The 10,793-nt window shown below is 38.2% G+C and overlaps 1 long non-coding RNA gene across 1 annotated transcript; it reads right to left on the reverse strand.

The window, feature by feature from the left end:
• Positions 1 to 235: 235 nt before the first annotated feature.
• LOC116261138 (uncharacterized) lies at positions 236 to 2,058 on the reverse strand. The gene is made up of 3 exons (XR_004174244.2): positions 1,864 to 2,058; positions 825 to 913; positions 236 to 750 (listed from the first exon to the last, which is right to left on the reverse strand). It is a non-coding gene; the product is annotated as an uncharacterized LOC116261138 (long non-coding RNA).
• Between the last annotated feature and the right edge of the window lie 8,735 nt (positions 2,059 to 10,793).

Raw genomic sequence — 10,793 nt, forward strand, 5'->3', positions numbered from 1 at the left:
AATCCCCCTAGGATATCAAATCCATAGATATAAAGTCAGACCTCTCCCCCATCCGACCTTAAATCCATCGTTTTTAACATGTTAAGCTTCTAAACCATCATCTCAAACCAACAAAAGGAAAAGCGAAGTATCATAGCTTTATGACAGATTTCTACTTAATGAGTCGCATGCATCTGCCACTCCGCTATGTCATCATTGTGAATATGCAAATATAACTGAAAAGAGCAGCAGCAGACAGTCAAATACTTCTGAGAATCAAAATTCAATTTTATACATCAACTTGAAGCATCAAATGTTTTAGATTTCCAAACCATGCCTTTAACCCGCTTGCTGACAGCGGGAATACATCAAACGCAACCATTAGAAAACTGGCGAGTTTGCAGATGAATGACAATCATCAACGTCATCTTGATTCTTGCCCCTTGTTCATGGAACATACGGCAGACATTTCCTCTGAATACATTTACCAATTAATGCTCACCTCAGCTTTGGAGTCCTGGTGAACACTGCAATAATACCCATCGTACTCCAAGAAGTCACATTTTTGCCAGGAACGTAAACTTTCCATCGCAATGTCCTGATCGTTCTCATTCAACTGATGCCACAATTTTTCTTTTACGAAATGGAACAGCGACAACAGAACCAGGTGCACTGTGAGCTTTCCTCCTATCTTCTCTTCTCTTCTCAGCATCAGTGATTGTCCGCCTAAGTGCACTAGCCTTGTAGACTGGCTTCGGCAAATGCCTATGCCTGCAAAATGCACACATTAACTGTTTAGGAATGGCATGAAGAACCAGCCCCTTTAATGTAGGAACACGACCCACCTAACAAATCGCTTAATCTCTGGAAGGTACTTATAACGATCCAGTACAGCATCCTGGTACTCCTGCTTCTTCCGTTCTCTTGGAAGCAGCTGAAAAACACACACATTAGCCAGATAGGAAGAAAAGAGACAAAAGCCAAATTATAAATTCAAGACTTCAGAAGGCACTAAAGCATATAATCAACCACCACAAATACTTGAAAAGAATTTCATTTTGTTTCAGTTGTCCGCTATTTGAATGTTGAATTCAAATCACATGTTTCAGTCTTTTGATTGGATGATAAAAGAATCACAAGCACAACGCTTGTTTCTGAAATATGAATGACCTTGCTAATGATAACTTGAAGCAAACATCAAATATCAGTTGGCATGGAATAACCATGCACGCAGAGATGCCAACACAACATTGAAGTTACAGCGAGCAATCTTCTTTCAAAGGCTTGTGCTTCGACCCTCAAAATACAGATACCGTTAATGCGGTTGTACATAACCAGAAAGAGACCAGTCGACTATTACGACCATAACAAGAAGTCACTTTTGCCACTTCCCTTCATCCAATTCTTGCTTTTGCAACTCGAAACCCCATGACCACTTGCATTCTCCACTTCATTTACTTGTTAACTACTGGAAAACGCATAATTCTGTATTGGTTCGCCAGAAATTGAAAACGTGGTCATGAACTGGCGCCGCCATTGTATCCCGGAAACTGAGCTGAACACGCGTTGAAGTTGCTCTTGACCCTTCGTCAAGGAAAACCTAGAGACGTCCATTCCGTCTTACTAGAATCCCCGTTCACCCTGGTGATTCATCTAACTTCCATTTCGAGAGGTTTGATTCCGATTGACAATGGTGAGGAAGAAGCTAATCGGGTCGGAAACGAAAGGAATCGAGCTAGTTATTTACTTCATAATGCAGAAATCAAAGGATGCACCATTCGACATTTGAGAGATAAAGAATCGCGAGATGATCGAATTAGAAGTGAAAAAAAAAAAAAAGGGGTGGAAGCCGGAAGGTGAATTGGAAGACGGCTTGCGAGTCACCTGAAGAGACGGAGGGAAGAGAATCAGCAAAGATGAAAGGAGGGAGACCGGCACGGCGGCATATCAAGAGAACCGGTGATTTCTGCAGAGACCAAGATCGAGGGGCTTCTCCCCGCGCAACTTCGAGTTCGGCGCATCATTCGAACACCTCTGGATTCTAGCAGCAACATTAACACAACACGCGATTTGATAAATCATGGTCGTGATGATGACTATATATTTTAATATATGCTGTCCAGTGCCTACACCCCTCTATAGGCCATATAACTCACAAATAAAAGTTTTTAGAGGTAATTTTGCAGCTACGTTTTAAAAATTTCAGTCTCCATTTCAGTCTCCAGATTTGGCTGAATCTGGTTTTGTTTTTGGCTAATATTATTGAGACAGTCATGCTGGCCCTCGTTTTGGCCAATGATGATAGTAATTATTAGTTGATTTGGTAAAGATGAAGGTTGATCTCCTGAAACGATTATTTAGCAGAAACGGTAGTAGTATGATTAACAGGTAACCGAACATTTACCGAGCAGATCATTATTACTATAAAATCGTTTGCAGTATGCAAATTTCAAGGGAGCGATCTCCATCTCTAGGTAAGGATGTTCAGCCAACTTAGGCTCGATTCGAACGTGCTCAGTTAAACTCGACTCGTTAGTTAAACATGTCGAGTTTGAATTTAACTGTCGAATTTGAGTTGGATAAAGTCGACTCCGTTAAGCACGTGTAGACTTGTTTAACACTAGCATTTATTTTTGCAATGTCAAAAAACTTAAAATATCCTAAATAAAATTGTACAAATTTTTGAGAATCCAGAAAGTTTTCCTATGGTTTCTGTTTATTATTTTTGTATCGAGCTGGAGTAGTAAGCTTTATATAAATACCCACTTTTTGGTAACAAATAGGAAGATATTCTCCCATATCCTTTTCATTGAAGGATAACAGAGTTCTTCATCATATATTAGTCACTTGAAATCATAAAATATATATTAAGGGATTATATGAGCTTAAACGAGTCGAGTTTGAGCTTGGACTCAGTTAAACGAGTTGAGAACAAGCTCACCTTATAAACTCAAGTTGAGCTCATGCCGAGCTAGATATGACTTCAGTCAAGTTTGAGCTGGCCGAGCTTGAGCTCTGCTCGCTCGCCCCAGGCACAGGAAGACATTTGAAATATAAGGCTCTTCTTTGAGATTATGGCCGAATAGATGGAGTTTTTAATGGTATTTTTATCTTAAAAAAAGATAAATTATGTATTAATTATTATTATTTTTCATAGGTCAAAGACTAATGTTTACTATCAAAGTAATGGGGAGGGCCATCTTCGTGCAACAGCTCATTTTATCACATGCTAAGTTTTTAAATCTCAATTTTTGGAATAAATTCTCAAAAAACCTCGAAAACATCAAATTTTGATGTAAAATAACAAATTACTCCTTGTAAAAAACCATTCCTCTCTTGGCCGACAAAAAGGTTAATTTTTTCTTTAAATGGGTAGTTTTCTTATTTTTATCAAAATTAATATGTTCTGTTTATAAGTGCTTCATTCATTGAGACTACTGGGCAACTTTTAAAGTTAAAGCAGTACTCTGTTATTTGCCTAAACATTAAATGCCTCTTTGTAATTTCTATCCCTATTAAAAAGTACACCTGCCTTGACTTGGTCTTCATCTTCTTAATTAGGTATCGTCAACACCGTGAGACACCTGCAACGTGCCTTACCAGCTGCGGACGGGTAGGTGCCAACTCGCTCATAAACCTATTTGTGGTCATATTTTTAAGAAGGAAGGTCCAATGAAAGGAAACATAGTGATGTATAGATTGGGGGGTTTTAGGTTCTAAATTCTAATTACTGGCTGTTTTGGTTTCTGGATTCGAATTTCTTTCTTGGGAGGTGCTCAAAACCACGTACCTTTGAGAAAAAATTGAAAACGAACAAGCTTAATTAGAGACATTTTTTTAATTTACTTTTTTATTTGCCTTCTTAAACTGTTTGGTGGAATCTACACCAAACTCTTAATTTTAAGCTATTCTTTGGAAAACTAGAGAGTGTTCTACACCAAACCTGAAATTATATTATATGTAAAGAGCATATGTAACTACTTAACTCATTCTCACATTGGGTTTGGGATCTTATATTGGACGGATAATAATCAGGCTACTAGTAGTTTCAGTTACTTTTTTAAAAGGGTTAAGAATCAGAACAACCAACTAATTTACAACCTCGTTTTCATATTCTTATATATGAGATCGGAGTTGGGAATTTTTATGTCAAACACAAACTTTTGCATTATATCCAATAAAGTGTGGGAAAGGGGATTACTTGTAGGCCAAATGGTAGCTACATGTCAATAAATATTCCCTCGAAGACCGCTAGGTTCGACTGAAGAAGTCGGCCTTTACCAACAGGTGTCAAGAATTGTTGCAAAAGACAAGCCTGATTATGCACTATCACAGCGTATGCACAGGTAGAGATTATAAGTTCATATTGTAGACAAGCTAAATATGTCATCGCCGAATTCAATATAGTTAAAAGAACCAAAACCTTACAAACCATATCCTAACTCTCCAATTCAATATGTGATTAGGGAGAGGGATGAAATGTGCTCATGTAGATGATTCATGACCCATGCAGGCATTCATGGTAGAAAATCAATCCAGAACATGTGAAATGATAGGAGCTCTTTGGCACCCGATCATGTTCAATGATTTTACTTCAAAAACTTGAGACAGATTCATGAAATATTATGTTACAGGGATACAAACAGCCTAATACAGTCGTGGTGTTCTGTTTTTTGTCATTTTTTTAATTATTATGTGAGAGACAGAGCTCAAATCAAAGCCATTCTTTAGAACACCTTATTTTCGAACCTGGTTATATTCACAAGCTCTTGTGCATGTCAAATACCTTCAAAAAAGTAAGGCAACGGCAATACAAGTGGACTAGTAATACACTTGGTCTTTTTTGAAAGGCTATGCATAGTGTACGCCGTGCACATAACCAGATCTCCCTCATCCCTGAATACTGGTGTAGCAACTCATTGCAGCCACATTCGATAGGCTTAGTGTTTGCTTATGGTCACGGTTCAAACAACTCTTTCTCTATCTCCTTACTGGGTACTAAATTTAAGCAGCTATTGAAAAGAGATGTGGACAAAGTTGGCTGGACCTTTATATCTTGCATAATGTATTGAAGTGTTTAGTTCATGCTACAGATGCTTGCAAAAATATGCTTTCTTAATTAATTTCGGCATCCTAAAGAAACTTCATCGTCTAGATAAACAAGCATCATAATCTTGCAAATACAATATACAGCCCTAATTCGTTTTCTTCTCTCTTTCTCTCTGCAGAGAAACACAGACGAATCAAACACGAAATTCATGACACCGCATACTCACATGTTTCAAGCGGTTTCCCACGTACCCAACGACTTGATTTGCTATGCCAAGCCAACCATGAGAATGATCTCCAACATCCACGATTTCATCTATATTTTACACTTCTTCTGGAGGTCTTGCAGCAGGGAGCTGGGCAAACCTGGCCATGGGCCCGGCGCCCTGCCCTTCCGTCTCCTCCTCCCAACATCCTTCATCGAAGTTCTGAGCGTAGCTCAAGGGATCGTACCGGAAACCGCCCCGTCTTACTCTGAACCTCCTCCTCCTGAGCGCTCTGCTGAGCCTGAACCACCTCCGGAACCTGCCCTTGAGGTTGCCCCAGCAGGAACTGAACCTGACGGGGCCTTCTTGATCTCCCATAGGCAAAGGTTGGTCCTCCATTTCTGAACCGATCGGCTTCTATCTCGATGTCCGGTTGTCGAAATCAAATGAGATTCTCCCTGGACTGGATCAGGATTTCCGGCTAATTTACCGGGAACAAGAGCGGAGCAAGCCGTAGAGTGGCGGAAGGACGAAGGGAAGAAGGAGAAAGGCGTGGAAGAGAGAGGGAAGTTAGATGAGTAGCGGGGAGAAGGGAGGAGGCGGGTTGGGCCACTCTAAAGGCACATTCCGCGCGCCAAGCGAATCTTTCTTGATGATTGAGGATCGATCGCCTCGCCCTCCTCTGCTCCGTTGTCACCTGGGGCCGGGCTATCAGTTTAATGAGAAATTACCAGTTCTTCTTCGCAGCCTTTTGTTACAATTTCCAAACGTCAGCCTAGCAATTCGTTGTCAATAATGGAAAAAAGTGTAGCAGTGTGACGGGAAAAAAGGCAAGTTAGCTAATACATAAAAATTTTAGGGGTCATAATTGAAATCTTTCAGAGTTAGCCTCAATCTGTGATTTATTTAATAGATTTTATATTAATATATATATATGAACTGGCTGCATTAACTTTTTCTACGAATTATTGTATGTTTCCACCTTTTGAGCCAAATTTGAAAAGTTGGTTCAAAGATTCTAAATTTCTCAACGCATATGGCTTATGCTCTTGCCAAGAGCTACAAGACAGGGTCCGCCTCAACTTGAATTTGGTCACTTGAAAAATGTGAAACTTTGCGCTTTTCTTGCTAGATTGTACTTTTTAGAATGAAAAGTGCTTGTTGACTCTCGTGAAGAGAAATTTATTACTATAAACTGATTCAAATCCACCAGAGTTTTTTCAACCATCGGTGAGCAGTCTCTAGTGTGGGCTTCTATTTGGTAGTTGGAAAAGTGCCAAATATAATAATTATATCTAAACAAAGATTTTCTAGTGAAAATTTTTGTGAAAAGATATGGGACTTTTGCTTAAACATGCCCAGGTTTAAATTTCTTTCTCTTGACTTTCTTGGTATGTAATTTCAAGTGCTTGAATGAAAAAATTAATTTAAACTTGGGTACTGTGTAAAAGTTGTGTGTGCTTTCGTAAAATTTTCATTTTCTGATTTTGTATCTTGAATCAAATTTAAAGTTGCAAGAGGAGAAAGGCTCTATCACTGGATTCTTTTTTAAAAGAAAATTGTTAGAGTTGAATTTTTCTCAAAAAATTTCTTTTAGCCTTCAACCCGATTAACCAACCCTTTTACATAAAATGTAATCACCGACCCACTCCTAAGCTCGAGCCCCTAGTTTGGTTATTTTGGTTCTCATGCGAAATACAACAAACCGGTGTTCTTGTTGGGTGCATGAGGTTTTACAAAGTATATTGGTATGGGGAGTACTACCAATCCATGACTTAAAACGGTGAGGTTGTTGGTGTCACCAAAATAACCTGGCAATTATGATTGTCCTTTTGGCATGTATATGCATACCAACAATTTATGTATCACAATATATATATATATATATATATATATATTATATATATATATATATATAGAGAGAGAGAGAGAGGGTTGCCCTTGCAGTGTATTTCTGTGGCAAGGATTTAAGTATCACCTAAATTATAGAGAGAGAGAAAGAGAGAGTGAGAGCTCATTATCACACATCTGTTCTCGTTAAATTTCAATGACGTATTAACATAAATGACTGCCAAATGAAGGATTGTCATGGTTGAGCGATTTTCTATGGTGAAAGAACTGGCAGGTTAATTCCTCTCTTCATTCATCTTGTTGTTGTAATTTAATGAATATAATTTTGTTTCACTAAGGATTTTCTTTTTAAATGTTTTTTGTTTTCGGCTTGGTCTTTTGTCTGATGACTACATTATTAATGCTGTTATTAATGATATTAATGAAATTAGGATCCTCATGGATGTCAGTATCAATACAATTTATCGCAACGTCTGGTTTTCCTTTAACATCTCATAGCCATTATAGTTTCGTCCTCATCATGTTCTTCCTACTCGTCTCCTTAAAAATCTAGATCGCCTCTCATCTAAAGTTTTAGATCTGCTATTGAAGGACCTATTTTTCAAATAAATCCCAATCTTAAATGAACTGTTTGACTTTTGATCAAGAAACATGACAGAATTCAATTTATACTTTGTTCTGATTTAACTCAAAAATCAAGAAAAGCATACTACCATTCAGATTATATATGATTCCTTAATGGCTTTCGAGTGAGTAGGAGGAGTATTCATCCACGCTTCTTTCCATCCCCCAACGTATCGTGTCAGCTTTTGGTGCTTCAAGGTGAAGCTTCTGCAATGTTTCAACTTGCATATCAGTGTTTTTCCTTTTGTAACACAAGATATTGACGGAAGAAATCAAAATGAAGACTAATCGCCTAACAACCCTACCATGTCCGTGGTACCAAACCCTTCAAGGATTTGCTAAAGGCTTTATTTGTTTGGTAACCAATAACAATTCTCTTTTGAACATCAATTCATGCTAAATGTTGAAAGAACAACACCAGAAGTAAAAAAAAACTCAGACAGGGATGTTATATGATTAGGACTGATTCATAATCTTGAACTGGACACCTTTTACATTCTCTTCCTATAGCCTCCTCACCACCTGACAAGACTTTTTGTATATATCTCATATTACACCTACTTTTCCTTTCATGCAAACAGGACCAATTCCTTAAAATGCCAAAGATTACTTTCAATAACCACACAATGATAGTGGGGGCGATACTGCCTCAAGGGGCATAACGTAGCTAGTCGGGCTAGAGGCTTGTAAAAGGAAGGTATGTAGTTCGATTCCAGTAGGTGCTATATTCATGTGTCTTAAGGTAGTAGGGTACGACATCCAAGTTAAAGGGTGCCTCGTTCTATCACTGACACCGACGCAACTCAGGACCTCGGAGGCATGGGAAATGGGAGGGCTTTCGGGCTTCGCTTCGAGCGGTGGGATTGACCTTCTTGGTCCCCCGATAGTAGGGGCGATACTTATGTTTAATAAGGTGAGTTATATGTTTCAAGAAAAAATACAACGAGAGTGGAGATTACGGGTGTTTGATTGCTGGTGATACAAAACCTTCATCATGTGATTTGAGGACCCCCCACCCCTCTAAGTTTAAATCTGACAATTTTTGAATGCAAAAGGTAGGATAAGAATTGCATGTGTATATCCTAAGGTTGTGTTTGTTTGACTGTAGATATGAGATCCACACATGGATTTTAACTGTAGCATGGATTTAAAATCTTAGATCCACCTTTTATTGCAGCTGCTATCAAATGTAACCTAAGTATGTTTTAAGATCCTTTGTAATTTGATGAACTATAAACTTTTACCGTGGATCTTTTGCTATATATCGGCAAAAACATACCACATCAGATCCATGGATTTAAAATCTAAAATAATCAAATGCCCCCTTAGATTACAGACTCCTTACACTTAACAAGGTAACATGCCACCAAAGTCATTCATTTTGGAAATCTTTTCTGGTTGCTAAGCATTCCCATCATTTCCTTCATTGCCTTCTTTCCCTCCATTTCCAGGCAGCAGTTAGGTTACAGTATTTTTAGTGGACCCGATCGAACGCGGGATCTGAGAAGAAAGATCGATACGGTTGTACGGATTTGGATCTTGTTCGATAACGAGGCATTTAAGGACCTGGATTCGCTCAATTTGTGTCATCCAACTTTCCTTCTTTCCCTGCTCCCGAACACTTGATACCGTTAGCGCAATTCGTAAAACATACTTTTACGAATTTGTAAAAGTTAAAACATAGTTTGAATAGTTTTACGAATTTGTAAAAGTTAAAACATAGTTTGAAAATGTCCTTGTGTTTACTTACATGCCAAATTTGTAAAAGGTTGTACAAAATAAATAGTATTAACTCTTGCTCCCCTTCCTGGATATGAGATCAGAATAATTAATGAGATCAATTTTTTTTTTTCTTCTTCTTCTTCCATGAGATTCACCTATTCTTGGAAGGTGAAATGGTTGTGAAAAAAATGGAGAGGAGAAAAGATGAAAGTGCAAGAGCAAAAAGCGAACGGGAAAAACTTTCAGAATATGGGATTGCTCGAACCCATTTTACATATGCAGCGTTTGTGTCACGGGCCGACTACTCCGGACCGCGCGGCGCGGCAAACTCTCGCCAGTAAGCTCTAGACGCAAGGGAACAGGTTGATTGTCTCGATTTAAGAACCATGGATTTAAGATCAGACCTTTCCCCCTCCAATCTTCATGAATCTTTTGTCACATCAATAAAAGCATGTTACATCAGATTTAGATCCATCAATTTCAAATCTATAATAATCAAACGCCTGCATAAAATTTTGACAACTTTCTATTACTGAACATAACTAGTAAGGAATGACCCAACCGACTACCGTTAGCGCAATTCGGGCTTAACCCGTTGCAACATTTACACAGCCGTGCTTTTGAATTGGGTTCAAAATCTGGATCAAATGACAAAAACATAGTTTAATTAATTTTTTTCCTTGTAAGTGATGCATATTAACCACACTATTTTACGACCTATATCCAACCTGCACCCCTTACACTGATCCGGACCGATGCACCACTAAGCTCAGTTCTGGATCCTCACACGTTATCGTTTTATTGGTTGCAACCCGTTCTTCAAGTGAAAATAGATTCGTACACTTGGTGTGATTTTTCATATTGGTTGAAACCATGAGGAAAAAAGAAAAAACCATTTTCTTCAGGCTAATTTCAAAATTTTCCTTCATCAATTTGCTACTTCGAATAATTTTCCAGCCAACCTTTTTTTTTTTCTCAAGCACCCCACACTAACGTGGAAAATGCACCAATCTCGACTTTTAAGCAGAAAAATTTTCTTAGAAGAGTGGACAGCTGGGTTGTGGCTATGCATGTCAATGGATCATATTTGAATAAGAGATACTTTTAACCATATCCCTTTTTTCAGATATTCAGATTCAAATTCAAGCCTATTTCACAATCCAGATCCAATTAAAATTTAAGTTTTACATTCATATCCGAATTTTGAACCAAATCTGACCGATTTTGAAAATCTAAGAGCATTAAGTATAGAATACTTAATCTAAATCCAATCCCCATCTGATTTCATATATCTTTTTTACCATATCTGATTATTTAAGAACGGTTGAGTTGGATATCCACTTCAAATCAGACATGTTGTTC

Source organism: Nymphaea colorata, chromosome 9, assembly GCF_008831285.2.
Source record: "Nymphaea colorata isolate Beijing-Zhang1983 chromosome 9, ASM883128v2, whole genome shotgun sequence".
In the NCBI taxonomy this organism is placed as follows: Eukaryota; Viridiplantae; Streptophyta; class Magnoliopsida; order Nymphaeales; family Nymphaeaceae; genus Nymphaea; species Nymphaea colorata.